The 21938-nt window shown below is 43.9% G+C and overlaps 1 long non-coding RNA gene across 1 annotated transcript; it reads left to right on the top strand.

The window, feature by feature from the left end:
- Window positions 1-7898: 7898 nt before the first annotated feature.
- On the top strand, window positions 7899-21666 carry LOC135177826 (uncharacterized). Its single transcript, XR_010303174.1, has 3 exons — window positions 7899-8016; window positions 21037-21160; window positions 21426-21666. It is a non-coding gene; the product is annotated as an uncharacterized LOC135177826 (long non-coding RNA).
- Window positions 21667-21938: the final 272 nt, after the last annotated feature.

Genomic DNA, 21938 nt, shown 5'->3' with positions numbered 1-21938 from the left:
GTGGTGAGAGGCTGGAATGGGTTGCCCAGGGAGGTAGTTGAGGTCCCATGGCTGGAGGTGTTTAAGGCCAGGCTAGATGAGGCTGTGGGCAGCCTGATCTAGGGTAGGATGTCCCTGGCCATAGCAGGGGGGTTGGAACTGGCTGCTCCTTGTGGCCCCTTCCAACCCTGACTGATTCTATGAATATATTCATATTTCCAGCACAGGTCCCATGTCTGGAAAACACCTGCCTTTTTCATGCCTGGGTTCAGAGACTTAACAAAGATGGAGGCTACTGGTTTAAAGAGGTATGTAACTTTGAGACACTTCCACCTGTTGAGCCACAGAGCCTCTCTGTTTAGCTAGTCAAACCTAGGACATCAAACCACATGGTATGCATGGAAAAAAACAGCACTAGATCCTTTAACACTGCCACATGTAGCTGAAGAAAGAACTTCAGAAAATGAGATTGGGGTCTTTACTGGCACTTCAGATATTTGTAGACAGCAATGAGGTCACACCTGAACCCCCTCTCCTCCAGACTAAAAAACCCTAGCTCCCTGAGCCTCTCCACATGAGGCTTGTGTTACAGGCCCCTCACCAGCTTCGTCATCCTTCTCTGGATTTCTGATGTTGAAACAAGTAAATGAACTCACCATTTGTGGTAACATTTTGTTGCTTAAGACCTTTAACTGAAGCCAGGTGGGGTTGGTCTCTTCTGCCAGGCAACCATCAACAGAACAAAGGGGACACAGCCCCAGGTTGTGCCGGGGGAGGTCTAGGCTGGATGTTAGGAGGAAGTTGTTGTCAGAGAGAGTGATTGGCATTGGAATGGGCTGCCCAGGGAGGTGGTGGAGTCACCATCCCTGGTGGTGTCCAAAAAAAGCCTGGCTGAGGCACTTAGTGCCATGGTCTAGTTGATTCGCTAGGGCTGGGTGCTAGGTTGGACTGGATGATCTTGGAGGTCTCTTCCAACCTGCTTGATTCTGTGATTCTGAACATAAACTGCCAGCAGTTTTTAAAGTCATGTCAAAAATATATCTGCTATTGTTGCTACTGATTCCCTGTTCAAATTAATTCAGGAACATTTTGTCCCTCCAAGTATACCCAAGCATGGTAACAGTTTGGTGAGGCAAGATAGCATTATTCCTGACTATTGAGTGATTCATGCAGGCACTGTTATCTGAAAAGCAAAAGCATACAGACATAAACATTTTAGGAGAGTAATTTGTTTCTTGCAGATAAGCTCTGGGAAAAAAAAGAGCAAAGCAAAAACCCTTTACACAAAATGCAGTTCTGGCGTTGCATTGTTGTTGAGTCTTTTGTTTTAGTTTGTAATCACAATGGCCTTGGTGCTGATAAGAGAGCAGGTATGAAGCAGATAGACAACAAGACATTGTATTGATTAGAGAACGTTACTGCTTTGGGGAAATTGTGACAGTGCTGGCGTTATTCATTCTTCCCAAGGTTTCAATCTGAAGTAGAAAGGAAGAACGTGGAAGATTAGTGGCTCTACTTGCTTTGTCTGCTATCCAAAACCACTGCTACACATACAGAAGCAGCTACAAAAATTGCATGGGATACAGGAAGATTGATTTTTACAACTACAGGTAAATTTATAGGCTGAAAATTCTGCATTCACAACATAAATGTACTGAAACATCCTGTTTATAACATTTGTAAACTTCTTCCAAGAATGGAATTCTTCATCTTGTTCCCTGTTTTGTAGCAAGCATGTGTAGTAGCAAGCAGCTGGAGAGCACACTTTACCATTAGTCTGCATGTATGATTATTCCTTTTTCTTTCCTGTGTCTAGCTCATTGTTGTTTCAGTGAAGCAGAGCTGTACAAACCTCCAAAATACGCATTTCTTTGGATATGAAAGTTCACCTCCTCATAGTTGGTGTAGTTTTTGTCAGAAAAGCCCTCTTGTTGCAGAGATGAGAGATGGGTGAGTGGATATGAGTTGTGATCAAGGCACCTGTTTAGCCTTGGGCTTAATGGAATAGAGAAGTGAAGGTAAATACTGAATGAGATCACAGTATCACAGTATCATCAGGGTTGGAAGAGACCTCACAGATCATCAAGTCCAACCCTTTACCACAGAGCTCAAGGCTAGACCATGGCACCAAGTGCCACATCCAACCTTGCCTTGAACTGCCCCAGGGACGGCGACTCCACCACCTCCCCGGGCAGCCCATTCCAGTGTCCAATGACTCTCTCAGTGAAGAACTTTCTCCTCACCTCAAGCCTAAATCTCCCCTGGCGCAGCCTGAGGCTGTGTCCTCTCGTTCTGGTGCTGGCCACCTGAGAGAAGAGAGCAACCTCCTCCTGGCCACAACCACCCCTCAGGTAGTTGTAGACAGCAATAAGGTCACCTCTGAGCCTCCTCTTCTCCAGGCTAACCAATCCCAGCTCCCTCAGCCTCTCCTCGTAGGGCTGTGCTCGAGGCCTCTCCCCAGCCTCGTCGCCCTTCTCTGGACATGCTCAAGCATCTCAATGTCCCTCCTAAACTGGGGGGCCCAGAACTGAACACAGGACTCAAGGTGTGGTCTGACCAGTGCAGAGTACAGGGGCAGAATGACCTCCCTGCTCCTGCTGGCCACACCATTCCTGATGCAGGCCAGGATGCCACTGGCTCTCTTGGCCACCTGGGCACACTGCTGGCTCATGTTCAGGCGGGTATCAATCAGATGGATGCTGACTCACCCTCAAGGTTTCTTTTCTTTAAAGAAATGTAAGCAGACTGAACAATTACTTTAAAAATCAGCTCAATTGCTTTCTATAGATTTAGGACTGGGAGAAAAACTGCTCTTTTTATATTAGAAGAGGGGCAGTCATACTACTGATGTAACAGTAGTTTTATTAAGAGATCTTTGCAATGAGATAGGATGTTAAAAACTTGGGGTTCAGTTCTATTTTTCCTTGAAGGAACAAAAAAAAAATGTGATCATGTGACTAAAGAGTGTTTCATCCACATTAAATAAATGCTTCTCTTTATAAGCTTAACTTGGTCACTGTCTGGACTGGCTAGAATGTTATGGCAGTTCAAAAAATTGCTCTTCACTTACAAAATTTACAAGACTTCTTCTCCAACAGGTGAGAAATAATCTAGCACACTGCTCCTTTGTGAAACTTGGACCCATCCAAAGAACTTATTGAAAGACTGGAGAGGAGTGCCCTTAGATTTGTTGCAGAGGGAGTACTCTGTGCAGTTCTGGAGCCCTCAACACAAGAAGGACACGACAATTGGAAACTAAGCTTCCTTAAGGTCAGACTAAGGTGGCCTCGTTTTCAAATGGTTTATAATCTGTCAAGAAAACTCTACCAAAGTAATAGTAAAAGTATGTATGGAGTACTGTGTACAGCTCTGGAGCCCCCAACAAAAGAGGGACACCAAATTGTTGGAGGGAGTCCAGAGGAGGGCCACGAGGATGCTCAGAGGGCTGCAGCAGGTCTGCTATGAGGACAGGCTACAGGAGTTGGGGCTCTGCAGCCTGGAGAAGAGAAGGCTTTGAGGAGACCTTAGAGTGACCTTCCAGTATCTGAAGGAGGCCTACAGGAAGTATGAGGAGGGACTATTGGCAAGGTCTTGTAATGACTGGACAAGAGGTAATGGGTTTAAACTGGCAGAGGGGAGATTCAAACGAGCTATTAGGAAAGGGTTCTTTGCAGTGAGGGTGGTGAGACACTGGCACAGGTTGCCCAGGGAGGTTGTGGAGCACAGAAGCACCCAATGAGATCAAAGATCACCACTCCCTGGTGGTATTCAAGGCCAGGTTGGATGAGGTCTTGAGCGACCTGCTCTAGTGGGAGGTGTCCCTGCCTATGGCAGGATGTTGGAACTGGCTGATCCTTGAGTTCCCTTCCAACCTAAACCGTTCTATGATTCTATGACTTCCCTGTTCTTTGTTACACTGTGTTACTCTGATCCTTTTGTGGAGTACAACGTAGCAGAGGAGGCTGTGATAGTCAGGTTCAAGGCTGGCAGGACAAGACTAGCCACCACACATTCTCTTGTTCACTGCAAACAAGATTGATGGTTTTCACACCAACACTCAGAAAAGAATCATTTAGGTTGTTCAGAGTCTGGAAGAGTAATGTTTCTGGAAGTCTTGACCAGAGGATGTTGAAGAAAAATGGCTGATGCCCTGTTAAATGTCCCAAGCTGTAAAATAAGAGCAATAACAAAACAGATGGAGAACAGGAAAAACAGACAAGAGAGAAATAGTAGGAATCTACCTAAATGGGTAGAACTTTAAAGAAATCTCACATCATTTTATAAAAGATTGTTTAGAAATCTCATTTCCACTGTTAATGACCAAAAAAGAATCACTTTCAGGATAGCATTTTGTATGAATTATCAGAACAATTGTGCAAAACAACAGACCAACAGTGTGAAGCACAGGTTAAACAAGCTGCTTTTAGTGGCACCTGTGAAGAGTGTGTAACCAGAGGTCAAGTTTGTGACACTTGAAAAGAAAAACTCTCAGTTCTGAACCACAGGATTAACATCCTTGACACTCCTTTATGGGTGAATTCCTCTTTTTAGTTGTGTCTTTCTGGCAATTGAGCAGTTAAGATCAGGCATCTTGAAAGCATGTTTCCTCTCTTAAAAGAATCATCCTGAGGCTCCTGAGGTTTTTAGGGAAAAAGGCAGAAGTCTGCACTCTAGATGAAGATCTTACAGGTCTGAGGTTATGGCCTCTAATCAAGTTGTACAAAGAAGCACCTTGAATTTTCATGCTTGATCAATTTAGTTCTTGGGATTTTGATTTCCTGCCTTTAAACAGGTCACAGATGAATTTCAACCATAGGCTTTTTGATTTAAATGTACTAATGACAAGTTTAAAAGCCAAAGTATGAGCAATTGTATGACTAATATAGGCCTGCTTTTTACCCCATTTAATTTGCTTTTGAGATTGATATTTGTACTCTGCACATGGCTAAATAGTGTTGTTAGACAAAAAAACAGATTCTTAGATGGGCCAAGAGTGTTTCTGGACTGGATGTTAGGAGGAAGTTCTTCACAGAGAGAGTGATTTGGCATTGGAATGGGCTGCCCATGGAGGTGGTGGAGTCACCATCCCTGGAGGTGTTCAAGAGAAGACTGGATGAGGCACTTAGTGCCATGGTCTAGTTGACTGGCTAGGGCTGGGTGCTAGGTTGGACTGGGTGATCTTGGAGGTCTTTTTCAACATGGTTGATTCTGTGATTATTATTCTATGATTATGATGCTTATCTTTCAATATCCCTCCATGTAGCAGAGCTTAGAAAGAACACAGACCCATTCTCTTTTCAGAGGTGTACACAAGGGAATACAGTCAAAAGATGTGGCAAGGGGAGTTCCAATTGTATGTGAGCAACAAATTCACAGTGGGGGTGGTCCAGCTCTCAAAACAGGCTGCTCAGCAGCTGCAGAACCTCTGTCCTTGAGGATTTATGCCATTTAGCTGGAAAAGATCCTGATCAGCTTAATTTAACTGTAAATTTAACCTTGCTTTGAGTAGAAGATTAGACTTGGTCATCTGTGGTCATCATCTCCTATTTTTTTCTGTAAGGCTTCCGTGAGATATTGTTGCTTGTTTTGTAAGGAGCAACATAACTCCCATGCAAGATCAAATGAAAAGCTTCAAACAGTTCAGTATGCTGGTATTTGGCAGTAAGCACCAACCAAAGTTTTGGTGGAAGATGGAAGAAACACTCCTGAAGACAGGCTTAGGAACAGCTGCTTCTAGGATTGAGTGGGGTTTTTTGTTTGTTTTGGTTGTGCATTTATATCCAACATAGATTACATTAGTGTAAGTCTGCAGGAATGAGACTTAGTTTCTCTTTCAATCACTGAGTTTACTCATAAGTCCAAATGTCCAGTCATGTCATGACTCCTTTTAAAGTGCTAACCCAGATTACTTCCTGTGGAAAGTATTTAGGAACAACCATCCATAAATCACCAATATCATCAAAGGCTCATTAAAATATGGATTTCCTCACGATGGAAAGTTGTAGGAACTTGTAATGTGAGTCATCATGTTCTAGTTTTAATTGGTAAGTATTTTGTTCTTAGTATTAGCTACAGAACAAATCTCTTTGGTACCTCTCCTGTTTGAAAGTTCTAATCTGTTTTATGAGCACATATATATCTGTCTTATGACTGCATATATATCTGTCTTATGACTGCATATATATCTGTCTTATGACTGCATATGACCCAGATTACTTCCTGTGGAAAGTATTTAGGATCAACCATCCATAAATCACCAATATCATCAGAGGCTCATTAAAATATGGATTCCCTCAGGATGGAAAGTTGTAGGAACTTTTAATGTGAGTCATCATGTTCTAGTTTTAATTGATGAGTATTTTGTTCTTAGTATTAGCTACAGAAAGCACCTCTTTGGTACCTCTCCTGTTTGAAAGTTCTAATCTGTCTTATGACCATATCTGTATATATCTGTCTTATGACTGCATATATATCTGTCTTATGACTACAGCAGCCAGGTGTAACCTTGAACTCTAGTATGTGCTTGCTCATGTTAGTGTGTTAACACCTTTTTAGTGTCTTTCACCTCAACATGGCATTAACCCAGTCATGCAAGGTGAACCAGTGGGGCACGTGTTGCACAGGACAAATGCAGAGCTGAAAGCTGCAGGAGGATTGTTTGGTGTTCACTGCCCCTGGAGAATCATAGAATCATAGAATCACCCAGGTTGGAAGAGACCTCCAAGATCATCCAGTCCAACCTAGCACCCAGCCCTAGCCAGTCAACCAGACCATGGCACCAAGTGCCCCATCCAGTCTTTTTTTGAACACCTCCAGAGATGATGCCTCCACCACCTCCCTGGGCAGCCCATTCCAATGCCAATCACTCTTTCTGCCAACAACTTCCTCCTAACATCCAGCCTATACTTCCCCCAGCACAACTTGAGACTGTGTCCCCTTGTTCTGCTGCTGGTTGCCTGGGAGAAGAGACCAACCCCCACCTGGCTACAGCCTCCCTTCAGGTAGTTGCAGACAGCAATGAGATCAGCCCTGAGCCTCCTCTTCTCCAGGCTAAACTACCCCAGCCTGCAGTGTGGAAGCTGTCTGCTTTCCTTAAGGAACCTGGTGAACAGAGCTAAAACTGTAGGTGAGTGTGTGCTCTGAGTTACTTTCAGCAGTTTTGGCTTGCAAATGATACATGCATACTGGTATGTCAGCAGCTTCCTAGCACTGCTTTGAAACAGCAAGTTAGTTCAGAACACATGCTGTTGCTGTCAACTTGTGCTATCACTCACTGAACAAAAACAGAAAACCCCACCAAAAAGCCCCCAAATTCATGTCAAAATTCTTGAGTCAAGGAGATAAATCTGCAAATTGCTACTGTTTGTCTTCCTACTGTCTCCTCATAAAGACTTGCTTAGGAAATAGTTCTTCTGTGATAATCTAGAGTCATCTGGTTTAGAGACATATTTGTGCAGCAGCAAAATTCGTGTCAAACAACAGCTGTGGCTTTTTAGAGAAGCATAACTGTAGTGTGAGCCAGCAGCTGTGCTCACAGCTATTTAATCCTCTGACCTAAATTTGGCTGTTTGTCACCACCAGCACCACCAGCATTACTACTATTTGCTTCTAAGATTAAAGGGAAACGATGTCTCCATCTGCACACAGTTGTAAAGCTGTGCCAGAGTAGGTGCTCTGTTAATTACTATAATCTGTAAACTGTTTTAAGTGAAAGCTGATGCTGTTTACAAGCATTCCAGATGTAGCAGCTCCCCTGCAAATGTTTTCCATTTGGCTTGCTGCACAAGATCCTAAAAATTGCCACAAAACTGCACTACATCCTAAGCTGAGACCTCTCCATGACTCATAAATGGAAGTTGTTCCTGAATTACTCTCATCTTGTTATTATTCTGCTTTCTTATTTTTCAAAAGGCATTAAATATGTTCCAAGCCTTGGAAGTGTTAATGCTCTACCAGAACAGCTGTGGTACGGCACGCAAGCTGGAGACAAGATTTTGTTGCAGAGAAGAAAATGATGCCAAATTTGAACAGTATAAGGTACCTCTTGGCTTTTGAGGAAGCTGTTAGCATGAAAATAAAAAGATAATTATTTAACCCTATACTAAGGAGGTTTGAAATGCCATCACCATCAGTGATAGGTGGAAATCTTCAACACAGTCACCACAAAATAGTAAAATCAGTCAGGCAGTGCAGGTAGGAACTGAGAACCAGGGATCCTGAGACCTGTTTTTTGACTCAGTCTTTCTTAATATGCCTTTTAGCAACTGATTTCACTTATCCTTCCATCCTGTACCCTGCCTTGGTACACTAAGGCATATAGTGGATCTTAATCATAGGATCACAGGATGTTAGGGGTTGGAAGGGACCCAAAGAGATCATTGAGTCCAACCCTCCTGCCAGAGCAGGGCACTACTACCTAACACAGATCACAGAGGAACACATCCAGACAGGCTTTGAAAGGCTCCAGAGAAGGAGACCCCACAACCTCCCTGGGGAGCCTGTTCCAGTGCTCTGTGACCCTTACAGTAAAGAAGTTCCCCCTTGTGCTGAGGCACAACCTCTTTTGCTGCAATTTATACCCATTGCTCCTTGTTCTATTACAGGGAGCAAGTGAGCAGAGCCTGTCCCCCTGCTCCTAGCCAGCCTTCAGATACTTATAAACATTAATCAAATCCCCTCTAAGTCTTCTTTTCTCCAGACTAAGAAGCCCCAGGTCCCTCAGCCTTTGTAAGCACTAGGAGAAACACTCTGAGGCAGAAGAGTACTCTTCCTCATGTGATGGTAGTTTGAGTGTGGTGCAAATAGACCCCACGCAGGCACAAAATGCTGGGAAAGAGATTTTTCTAAAGTTTGATCAAGTTTTCTTTAATCTGTTTTGGTTTTGGCCTCATGGTAGATTCTCCATATCTTGGTTTAATTGAAGACCAGTCTTGGTTTTTTTTGCTGGGTAAATTTGGGAAACCTCAGGAACCTTACACAAGTCTTGTTGTGAAACTCCATCACCGTTTCCCAGCTCTCTGGATGCAGTCTTAGGCCTGCTCTGAATGATACTCTGCCACCTAAACAGGCAGAGCTAAAAGAAAATCATCCTTCTTTCAAAAATATCTCTTGTCTATGGGCCAATAAGGAGGTAGTTGAAGCCTTCCCAAAACACTCCATGTATACAGTGGTGATCCTCGTTTTGCTGCAATGGTAGCTGACTATGTGTTCATCCAGACTTTATTTTCCAGCCTTGGCTCATCAGGGAGAGTGACTCATGCACAGGGATAGCCAGGTTCACATGAAAGTACAGTTATTCTTCCCCTGTACTCAGCACTGGTCAGGCCACACCTTGAGTGCTGTGTCCAGTTCTGGGCTCCTCAATTCAAGAGAGATGTTGAGGTGCTGGAATGTGTCCAGAGAAGGGCAACAAGGCTGGTGAAGGGCCTGGAACACAAACCCTATGAGGAGAGGCTGAGGGAGCTGGGGTTGTTCAGCCTGGAGAAGAGGAAGCTCAGGGCTGACCTCATTGCTGTCTACAACTACCTGAAGGCTCCACAACCTCCCTGGAGGTGTTCAAGGTCAGGTTGGATGAGGCCTTGAGCGACCTGCTCTAGTGGGAGGTGTCCCTGCCTATGGCAGAGGGTTGGAACTGGATGTTCTTTGAGTTCACCTTCCAACCTAAAGCATTCTATGATTCTAAACCAGGGGAGAAATTAACTTGAAAGCAGAGCACAGAAAATAAACACAGTAGCAGAAAAGGAAGTTTAAAAAAAATTAAAAAGTAAATGTGACTTTCTTTTTTTTCTTAATTTGATTCCATTTGCCACAAATACTGAGTTCCACCTCAGTCAGTCTGCAAGCTGCAGATGCTCACAGAATACAGTTCAGCAAGTGGGTACTGAATTGTTGTCTTGGACACAGGCTCACATGCTAGAGCCAGCGATACAAAGAGAGTGAATGGGTAACTGCTAGAGAGGCAGAATGAGAAAGGAAGCAAAAGAAAGTCTTGGATCAATAGGGGCAATACCTATTGTGATATGAGTAATACTTATTGATAATAGGTGTGAGATAGTGTAGCTTAAAGCTGCTAAGTATCAGAGATTTCATAAGGTGTCATGAGGTCAGATGGAGAACTCTGCAGGCTTGCTGACAGTCCGTTATTTTCTCCCACTGAGTTTTGACCTTATTTGTCTTACCCAGGCTGCTGACATCTCCAGGGAAATAGCTCCTGGAAACAGCCTGCCTGTGATTTACTGGAAGCTTGCATTTCATGCAGTCATGTGATGGGAGAAGCATCTGTAAGGAAGACTGGTTAGGTTGTGGTTGCTGCCTCTGAAACTTAAATCCCTGCATGGAGCACATCCGAGGCTCACTGTGCAGCTCACGAGGAGCAGAGAAGGGAACCATGCAAATTCTCAGTGACTGTGGCTGGGCCTTAGATAGTACATGAGTGTGTTCAAAACCCAGTTCTGACTGCAGGGACATCTTCCTAGCTGTGATCTTGCAGTGGGAGACAGGAGTCATTTAACAATCAGGACAGTGAGAAGGTGGTAGGCTTTCCCTCTCCTCTCCTCTCCTCTCCTCTCCTCTCCTCTCCTCTCCTCTCCTCTCCTCTCCTCTCCTCTCCTCTCCTCTCCTCTCCTCTCCTCTCCTCTCCTCTCCTCTCCTCTCCTCTCCTCTCCTCTCCTCTCCTCTCCTCTCCTCTCCTCTCCTCTCCTCTCCTCTCCTCTCCTCTCCTCTCCTCTCCTCTCCTCTCCTCTCCTCTCCTCTCCTCTCCTCTCCTCTCCTCTCCTCTCCTCTCCTCTCCTCTCCTCTCCTCTCCTCTCCTCTCCTCTCCTCTCCTCTCCTCTCCTCTCCTCTCCTCTCCTCTCCTCTCCTCTCCCTCTCCTTTTCCCAAGATGTGAGTTATGGCATCACCCAGAAAGTAAGAGATCTGGGTTTTACTTCTTCCTTTAGCAGCAAGAGTGTACATAGTTTTCCCTCCAAACAGCAGCAATGACTGGCTATACAGTTTGCTGAAGTGTTCACATGGAAGCTTTAATTGGTTCTGTTTCAGGATCATTAAATAATCATTGGATAAAACACATCTAAATTTCGTCTAGAAGTGGGCTCAGGCTTGACTTTTGATTGAATGGCAAAGCATTTGAATTGTGCTTATTTCACAGAGTGCATATAACATAATAAACAGGATACAGGAATCTGGCTCGCAGTCAAAGGCCATAAGTCTTGTGGTCCTGGAGGTCACTGTGTTCTGAGAAGGAAACAAGCAAATCTGAACAGTTCCAAAATGGTTTGTGCTGACTGACCAGAATAAGTTCAAAGCAAACTAGTTCTACATGAGACTGGCCTTTTCTCTCTGAGGGTGGCTGTCATTGATTCCTTTGCCTTAATTACTCCATGCAAGTACAGAGGGTTAATGCAGAAAGCATTTTCAGTTAGTATAATGGTTTTTAAACTATATTAACCCATTCTAAGTACTCTATTTCATTATTACTAATCTAATCTTTCTTCAGTGGTGCAGGTGTAATCAGATTTTTTAAAGACAAAAGGCAGCAAAGAGAACTTCAATATGTTCTCATGTACTTAAACACACTGTAACAGCTGTAAATTTTAGTCAGAGGGCAAGTAGCCACTTCTTAAAACAAAACTGTTGAGGTATGTAAGTATTCTTTATCTGGGAGCATCCTATTGAAAGATAAACACTTCTAAATCAGTTTAGTCACCTTTGAAATTCTGCTCCAGCAATTCACCATGTTGGAAAGTTATCTTTGGTAGGGTGAAGTAACTCAGCATATATAAATGTTTTAATCAATTAGCTATCATAGAATCAACCAGGTTGGGAGAGACCTCCAAGCTCATCCAGTCCAACCTAGCACCCAGCCCTGTCCAATCAACCAGACCATGGCACTAAGTGCCTCAGCCAGGCTTTTCCTGAACACCTCCAAGGACAGCGACTCCACCACCTCCCTGGGCAGCCCATTCCAATGCCAATCACTCTCTCTGACAACAACTTCCTCCTAACATCCAGCCTAGACCTCCCCTTGCACAACTCCAGACTGTGTCCCCTTCTTCTGTTGCTGGGTGCCTGGCAGAAGAGATCAACCCCACCTGGCTACAGCCTCCCTTCAGGTAGTTGTAGACAGCAATGAGCTCTGCCCTGAGCCTCCTCTTCTGCAGGCTGCACACCCCCAGCTCCCTCAGCCTCTCCTCACAGGGCTGTGCTCCAGGCCTCTCACCAGCCCTGTTGCCCTCCTCTGGACACATTCCAGTGCCTCAACATCTCTCTTGAATTGAGGAGCCCAGAACTGAACTCAAAGACTGGACACAGCTATGTAGGTCTCTTCTTAGCTTTTGAAATTGTTCCTTTTCATTTTTTTTTCTTTTTAGCACTGAAAAACAGAGAAAGAAAAAAACCCACAGAATTAGAACTTATTTAGTTATTTTCAAAGGCTTTTGAGACCAGAGCCTTGCATTTCAGGAATGCAAAGAGGGAGGAGAAAAAATCATTGGTACTATTAAGAATGCTTCAGCTGAGAAGCCAGTTGTGCAAAGGAGCTGAAGTTTAAATTCCAGAGCCTCGACCTGGGGAGTAATAAAAAGATGAAAGGCTTGAATGGATAGAGGGCCCAGGATTTGCTGGGCTTAATGCAGTCTAATTAATTTTTTAAGCCTTGCTTTGTAGTTCACTCAGTCTTCCTTTACAGTTTTACATCTGATAATTTGGTTATGAGAATTAACTTTCCCACACAGGAGGGAATGCCAGCAATCTCGTTCTGATAAGAGATATTTATACAATACCAATCACTTAAACTTAAGGGGCCATGTGCTTATCCTCCTTCCTGATGACAAGCCCACTGTAGCTATCTCAGATTTGTCAGCATACGTTGATATTCCCTGTACAGTTGAGGCCAATGCTTTCCAGTGCTATTTCAGTGTAGCTTCTTTGGCTTCCTTGGATATTCTGTGAATTAATTGCTATAAACTGAGAATCTTTCTTTAGAATTGTATCTTAAAAGGTGGTGATAGAGGATCTAAGTGTTAACATATCCTTGATCAGGGAGAAAGGAAGAATCTAAGGGAACTTGGAAAAGGGGAAGAGAGAACTAACTTTTGTAAAAAGCAATGACATTGATACATTTGCATATCAGAAAAATGAGTGAGCAGAACTCATTTGCTGTGAAATACTCACTTGCAAGCCATTACAGTAATTCAAGGCCAAAGTAGTCTGTGTCTGAGTTAAAATCATAGAATCAACCAGGTCAGAAGAGACCTCCAAGATCATCCAGTCCAACCTAGCACCCAACCCTAGCCAGTCAACCAGACCATGGCACTGAGTGCCTCATCCAGTTTTTTCTTCAAAACCTCCAGGCACAGTGACTCCACCACCTCCCTGGGCAGCCCATTCCAATGCCAATCACTCTCTCTGCCAACAACTTCCTCCTAATATCCAGCCTAGACCTCCCCTGGCACAACTTGAGACTCTGTCCTCTCAATCTTTTGCTCCTTGCCTGGGAGAAGAGACCAACCCCACCTGGCTACAGCCTCCCTTCAGGTAGTTGCAGACAGCAATGAGGTCTGCCCTGAGCCTCCTCTTCTGCAGGCTGCACACACCCAGCTCCCTCAGCCTCTCCTCACAGGGCTGTGCTCCAGGCCCCTCACCAGCTTTGTCGCCCTCTGCTGGACACCTTCCAGCACCTCAACATCTCTCTTGAATTGAGGAGCCCAGAACTGGACACAGAGTTAAGGGGCATGATAGAATAAAAGTGATGGAAATGTCATTCAGACTCACTGCTTACTCTCCCCTCCTTTCTTTGCCAAATGCTGTCATCTGATAATCTTCATTTATGCATATAGCCTAAATTCTGTCTTCGGTTATACAATTGTACATTCAGTCATGGTTTCATCATATAATAAGCAAAGATTTGCTGTTGTAATCATCACAGCAAAGTCTTGACCACTACTTCTAAAGCACAGTGCACTGGCACCTGTCTTATTCTGCCCAGCCTTTCTGTAAAAGATCCCATTCTGAAAAAAAAAAAAGGATTTTTTAAATTAATTTTGTTAAAAAGAAAGAAGTCTAAGATTAAAACAAGCCTCACTTTGTTCAGACATCACAGGCATTAGTGGCTGAGAAAGCATAAGATCTGTTAGTGCATTCCTAGATTATGAGAGTTGCATAAAGTTCAGGTCATCTGGAGTTGTATAAACTACAACAGTGCAGTGTGTGTAAAATTCTCTGTTTACAGAGAGGTTTCCATGTGCAGCATCATTAAGTCCTTTCTCAAATGGTCTTTTTTTTTCCACCAGAATCATTCATCTGATAGTGAAACTTTTAAGTGGCTAGGCAAGTCTGTTTGAAAGGAGAAAAAGAGAAATACTTCTGGATGTTTTCTGTACTAATAGTAGCTGGGTTTATCAATCTTGGAAAATTTGGATGGCATGGCAGAAAATTTGTCTAAAACTTCATCCTAAAATACTTGTATGTGAAGGAAAAGATTTGGTCACTTTTTGAAAGTAGAATTTTCAACTCAGAGTTCCTTTTTTTTTAAAGCAGATATCCTCTCATTATGGGATTATGATATCATAGGATCATAGAATCAACCAGGTTGGAAGAGACCTCCAAGATCAGCCAGTCCAACCTAGCACCCAGGCCTAGCCAGTCAACCAGACCATGGCACTAAGTGCCTCATCCAGGCTTTTCTTGAACACCCCCAGGGATGGTGCCTCCACCACCTCCCTGGGCAGCCCATTCCAATGCCAATCACTCTCTCTGCCAACAACTTCCTCCTCACATCCAGCCTAGACCTCCCCCGGCGCAACTTGAGACTGTGTCCCCTTGTTCTGTTGCTGGTTGCCTGGCAGAGGAGACCAACCTCACCTGGCTACAGCCTCCCTTCAGATAGCTGTAGACAGCAATGAGCTCTGCCCTGAGCCTCCTTTTCTGCAGGCTAAACAACCCCAGCTCACTCAGCCTCTCCTCATAGGGTTTGTGTTCCAGGCCCTTCACGAGCCTTGTTGCCCTTCTGTGGACACCTTCCAGCACCTCAACATCTCTCTTGAATTGAGGAGCCCAGAACTGGACATAGTACTCAAGGTGTGGCCTGACCAGTGCTGAGTACAGGGGCAGAAGAACCTCCCTCATCCTACTGGCCACACTGTTCCTGATCCAGGCCAGGATGCCACTGGCTCTCTTGGCCACCTGGGCACACTGCTGGTTCATCTTCAGCTACTATCTACCAGTGCCCCCAGGTCCCTTTCTTCCTGGCTGCTCTCAGCCACTCAGTCCCCAGCCTGTAGCACTGCTTGGGTTTGTTGTGGCCAAAGTTCAGAACCCTGATTTAGAAAGCGTTAGTCAGAAAAAAGCCTCCTGGGCAGAGGAGCAGAGAGTGGGAAACACCTAAGGTGCAACTAGGTGCAGTACAAAAACACCCAGATGCAGTAAAAACTGACAATCACACAGCTTTTAGCTGAGGCTTCTCCACATGCACTCTATGAGAGCTTCTGCCTTCTAAGTAGATTTATGAGTAGATTTCCTAAATCTTAATCACAAAGGACAAATTCTGGTTATGCCTAATTTTACAAAGGACTGTGTTCCCACTTATTTTGCCTCAATCTTTACAGCCTTTTCTGCAGTCCAATATTAGGGAAGCAGTCTCCAGCTGACTCACCTCACTTCATTTTTGGATGCTGATATCACTTCCTATTCTCTCCAATCACCAGCACATTGAATCTTTTGTTTTGCATTCACTTGTTTTCCATTCAGAAGATGTAGCTCTAATCATAGGAAACCCCTTTCCATTGTTTCCACTGCAAATGATTTACTCTGCCATTCCCCCACTGTGTACCTTTATTTGGTATCATTTTTTATCACAGAGAATCACAGAAGGTTAGAGGCTGGAAGGGACCTTGAAAGATCATCTAGTCCAACCTTCCTGCCAGAGCAGGATCACCTGTACCAGATCACACTGGAATGCATCCAGGAAGGTCTTGAATATTTCCAGAGGGAGACTCCACAACCCCTCTGGGCAGCCTGTCTCTGTCATTTTAGCATCCTGAGTTATAACTAACTCATGCTGGAATATTTTAGAGAATTCTTTTGCATTGTGTTTAGATGATCATCACTTGCCAGGCTGGCATTCAGGATCATAGAGTGATTGAGGTAGGAGAGGACCATAGGTAGGAAAGGTTCTGGTCTGAACCCATGCTCAGTGCAGTCTCTGCCATGCGCTCAGTCTAGGTTGGTCAGGACTTTGTCCAGCCTGAACATCTCTTGTTTCAATTTACTCTTGCTGTCTCTCATCTTCACTCCACAGACCAGTGTGAGGGGCCTGGCTCTGTCTCCTCCATAACTTCCTTGAAGGCATGGGCAGGTTGCTGGTAGGTGCCCAAATCCATCCCCTCCCCAGGCTGGGCAAGCCCCCTTCCTTTAGTCTCTCCTTACAGAGCTCCAACCCCATGCCATTGTTCTCTCTTTAGAATGGAGGGAGCCAAAACTAAATGCAGTATTCTCAAGGTGATCTAGAAAATACTATAGTAACCAGAATAGGGCACATAGGTCTAGAAGAGGAACAGTTATGAGCCAAAGTAGATTTCAGGGCATGAGAAAAGGTTCAAAGGTACTCTTTTTGAGAGTAACAGCTTTCAGTCAGAACCAGAAAGCAGTATTCCTTGGAGAACTTGGGTGTATGTAATGCCCTTCTTATTTGTCTGGAGACTTCAGTGCCTGCCTTTTTCTGATCATTACATTCATCCAGACACAATTCTCTCTCATGGAAGTAAACTAGGGGTACACAGTTTGAAACTGTGAGAGGATCAATCCGTTTCCTTGGTGTACAGAACCTGTGAGTCATTGCCACTACCTATTTGAGCAGTATTAAATGTAAGCATCTTAGTTGTATCCATACACCCACACTGAAGTTTTTATATAAGATTCAAATGTGTCTGATTAACATAAGAAAACCCAGAGCATATTTGTAGAGCAGGTGCAAATTATGTCTCATCTCTTCCTGAACAAAAGGTTAATACATTCCCACAAGTGACATAATCCAACCTTATCACTAAAAATTATATGTTTGTAAAGGGATATAAATGAAAGTTGAAGAGCTTCAAGTAAGGCACTGTAATTATTAGTTAATATTCAAAAAGGGCAGGAAGCTTAAAAATAGCAAAGTTACACCACTAACTACCAACAACTAACTTGCACATACTGCATTAATTCCAACAATTAATTATGCTGTAAAATTTAAGCTTAAGTACTTAGGGCACCTGCAACATAGGACTGTGATGTAATCAGATCTGCAGCTCATGTAGTGACTTGGGAGATTTAAAATCTAAGTGAACTGAAAGCAAATGAAAACCTGGAGGGCTGACATTTGAATGGCTTGGAGCCCAGCTGAGAAGGGGAAGAGGTAACAACTTGGCCTGGATCACAAACTGTATGAGGAGAGGCTGAGGGAGTTGGGGGTGTGCAGCCTGCAGAAGAGGAGGCTCAGGGCAGAGCTCATTGCTGTCCGCAGCTACCTGAAGGGAGGCTGTAGCCAGGTGGGATTGGTCTCTTCTGCCAGACAGCCAGCAATAGAACAAGGGGACACAGTCTCAAGTTGTGCCAGGGGAGGTCTAGGCTGGATGTTAGGAGGAAGCTGTTGGCAGAGAGAGTGATTGGCATTGGAATGGGCTGCCCAGGGAGGTGGTGGAGTCACCATCCCTGGGGGTGTTGAAGAAAAGCCTGGATGAGGCATTTAGTGCCATGGTCTAGTTGACTGGCTAGGGCTGGGTGCTAGGTTGGACTGGATGATCTTGGAGGTCTCTTCCAACCTGGTTGATTCTATGACTCTGTGATTCTATGATACTAGTAGCCCCAAATTAATGTAAAGAATTTTCTGACCTCAGTTTAAGTTTGTTTGAATATATATGTAATATATATATATAGGAACAATAGTTATGATTAACATTTCCTGGTGAGAGGTCAGCAGAGGTGACAGGATGTCATTTAGGCCTGGGTAATAAAATGTGGTGTGTGCATACTCTTCTACTGAAGAGTAAAATCCCTTGTGGCTGCCTGCAGATTTTCTAACCATGAGGAGAGGAAAAGGGTTACATGCAAAGCCTGATTGAATCAGTACCAGATTCCTTCAACCCAGAAAGCACTGCAGGGATGGCATAAGGGGACAGGGATGGCATAATGGGACAGACACTGCAATGACAAAGGCAAGGCATAGAGAGCACAGCAGCCTTCTCATTCATCTGATGGTGGCCACAGGGGTCATGTCATATGAGAGGTTGGACACTTGAGCAAGCCTGCAAGAAAGCTCCCAAGGACTGCCAGTTACTGATGACCAGCTGCTCTTTGTAACAGGCTTATGCAGAGCAGGGAGGTGCAGTAAGAATATTGCATTCTGCACTTACTAAGAAGACTTTTTTCCTGGCAACCTGGGTTTTGTTAATCTTTGTTAAATGTACTTTACTATGCTCTTCTCAGACCCCACCTGGAATACTGTGTGCAGTTCTGGAGCCCTCAACACAAAAAAGACATGGAACTGTTAGAGCGAGTCCAGAGGAGGGCCACGAAGATGCTCAGAGGGCTGCAGCAGCTCTGCTATGAGGACAGGCTAAAGGAGTTGGGGCCCTTCCACCTGGAGAAGAGAAGGCTTTGAGGAGACCTTACAGTGGCCTTTCCAGTATCTGAAGGGGGCCTACAGGAAGGCTGTGGAGGGACTATTGACAAGGTCTTGTAATGAGAGGACAAGGGGTAATGGGTTTAAACTGAAAGAGAGGAGATTGCAACTAGATGTTAAGAAAGGGTTCTTTACAGTGAGAGTGGTGAGACACTGGCACAGGTTGCCCAGGGAGGTTGTGGCTGTTCCCTCCCTGCAGGTGTTCAAGGCCAGGCTGGATGAGGCTTTGAATGACCTGTTCTAGTGGGAGATGTCCCTGCCTATGGCAAGGGGTTGGAACTGGCTGATCTTTGAGGTCCCTTCCAACCCAAATCATTCTATGATTCTATGTATTGGCCAAGCATTGATATACTTCTGTATGTCTGTTTGGAAGACAGGAATTGCATTTCAAGCTTTCACAGGAAATTTTTTCATTCAACTCAATTTTGGTTTCTTTATTTTTAATTTCCCTGAGAAACAAACCTTGCACATTTTTTAGTTGTTTCCAAAGTAAAGTTTTGCTGAGACAGACATGATTTCAGAAGTGTTAGATAGAGCTAGAAATTCTAATGTGAGATGGTTCTCTCAAGGTTGCACTGGTTCTTCTATTTTGCTGCAATTGTTCCAACGTGGGGAAAAATTTGTAGCACCACAGCCAGCATCTGAGGCATGCAAGCTGGCATTAATTTTCCAAAAGAAAACAAAAGCAATGAAAAAGCTATGACAAGGGACTCCAGGCAGCCTTTGGGACCAGGTAAGATCATGATCAAGCTTATCCAAGTTGCAATACATAATGCAGTATGTATATGTGCACAAATATGTAAAGGTCTACCTAAATCTAAAAAGATTTAATTTAGATATGCTGTTGTTCATGAGGCTTTCTTAATGTGACAGCAGCTGGTTACACTGATTTGTTTAGTCTTTAAACCACCTAGGCATTAATACCTAAATATGCTTATAGTCCACAAACAATTTACTAGGCATCCTGGCCTGGATCAGGAGCAGTGTGGCCAGCAGGACATGGGAGGTTATTCTGCCCCTGTACTCAGCACTGGTCAGGCCACACCTTGAGTCCTGTGTCTAGTTCTGGGCTCCTCAATTCAAGAGAGATGCTGAGGTACTGGAAGGTGTCCAGAGAAGGGTGACAAAGCTGGTGAGGGGCCTGGAGCACAGCCCTGTGAGGAGAGGCTGAGGGAGCTGGGTGTGTGCAGCCTGCAGGAGAGGAGGCTCAGGGCAGAGCTCATTGCTGTCTGCAGCTACCTGAAGGGAGGCTGTATCCAGGTAGAGGTTGGTCTCTTCTGCCAGACAACCAGCAACAGAACAAGGGGACACAGTCTCAAGTTGTGCTGGGGGAGGTCTAGGCTGGATGTTAGGAGGAAGTTGTTGCCAGAGAGAGTGATTGGTATTGGAAAGGGCTGCCCAGGGAGGTGGTGGAGTCGCTGTCCCTGGAGGTGTTCAAGCAAAGCCTGGATGAGGCACTTAGTGCCATGGTCTGGTTGACTGGCTAGGGCTGGGTGCTAGGTTGGACTGGCTGATCTTGGAGGTCTCTTCCAACCTGGTTGAATCTATGATTCTATGAAAGTGAGTCATTCTTACTTGATTGCTGAAGTGAAACTGTGATTATGGGGTTTGAGAAGGCCAAGTGTCTAAGGCACTACCTAGAGATTTTATAACCTGAAGGGAAGGTGTTAGTTCTGTATTGTAGTTTATAAAGGTGTTTATTATCTCTCAAGGAGCATAATTTCTATAAACATTGTAACTGCATAATAAAAGATAAATTTAATTGTCTATAGTTGCTTGGTTGGACATTAATTAAAAAACACTGAATTAGAAAGAATCCAATGATGGAACTTGAAGAGAAAAAAAAAGAAATACTGAGAGAAAGCTTCCTTTTTGAATGCAGAGTTCTTCCAAAAGGAAACACTGACAATCATTTGCTAGTAATTCCAGAGGTGCTCTTCAAAGGCAGTTGAGGGTCATCGTTAAGAACTTCAGCAGGTACCTGCTGCCACCTTCAGTCTGTTCTCAGTATTAGACAAAAGAAACCATGCTAATTAATAGCAAAGCCGTTCTTTTGCACGAGTTCTCGGGTGGGGAGAGGGGAAGAACCCAACGATAGTTGTTGAACGTTTTTGTATATCAGCAAAGGAGTTTTTTCGAGTCATCAACACAGAAATTTGATTATCTTATTAAGACAAACAATGCTTCAAGATACATCTTCAGCTGTTAGCTTCAGTAGTCACAATAGAGGAAAAAAAGATCCTAGAGCAAAGGCTGCAGCCTGGGCTGTGGAAAACACAGAAATTGATTCAAGCTTACAGAGTATTTAGATAGCTTTAAGTCATTCCAACTCTGTGATCCAGTTCTTCATCTGCAAATCAAATTATGCTCTACTTCTTTTTTTTCCCCCTTTTGCTTTCAGAAGCACCATCGAAGCCAAATGGGCAGAAGGTCTTCCACACTTAATCCAGATAAGGAGGATAACCCAGCTGGATTTTATATGCCTAAACAGTCCTGTGTGTATGGAGTGCTGAATGTAGATACATGTATGTACCTATGTGTGTTCAGCAGCTTCCTGATCTCTGCTGTAATCAAATGCTCCCTTTAAAAGCAACAAACAACAAATGTAAAAGTGTGACCCAGTTAGTATGCTGTAGCCAGAAAATCCACTTAAATCATCAAGCTAGTATTTTGTGTTTGGGATGTGAAATGGCACATTGTTTTAGCTTGCCTGAGACAGTTTTTTTTCAAATAGATGGAAAGATTTAAAAGAAAACTATTTTATACACTGTTGGTTTTCTTTCCCTGCAGGGAGAGGAAGAAATTATACCTCTGTAAAGTTACTTCGTACCCATCTTCTACTGAGACTATTCCCTGAGGTAACAGCAAATACAAATACCAGGCTTTCATGTGATCATAGTGCTTTATTATTTCCTCACAGTTGAAGCACAATGGTTAAAGAAGAACAGTGACACAGATTTGATGGTGCACTTCCTTCCATGTACCTCATAACATAAAGGTTCGCAAAGAGCAGAACTTCATTTTTCCAAAGGGGAAAATGGTTCTTTTCCAAAACAGAAATGGTTCTTTTCTGAGTTTTAGCTAAACTGAAGCTCTCAAATACACACAACATATGCTGTCTTACTGATTTTGCTCCTCATGGTAGAAAATAATAACAAAAAAGAAACTTCCATTTTCCAAATCATTTTCCATTCTCAGCACGCCAAGGGAAAACCTTGACATCATACTTGGAATTAAATCACTCAGAAGCAACAGAAGGCTCCCCTTGTTCACATGCATATCGAAATGTAGTGCAATGCATCA

This window comes from Pogoniulus pusillus, chromosome 8 (assembly GCF_015220805.1).
Source record: "Pogoniulus pusillus isolate bPogPus1 chromosome 8, bPogPus1.pri, whole genome shotgun sequence".
Taxonomy (NCBI): Eukaryota; Metazoa; Chordata; class Aves; order Piciformes; family Lybiidae; genus Pogoniulus; species Pogoniulus pusillus.
This window is presented reverse-complemented; position numbering and strand designations above follow the sequence as displayed.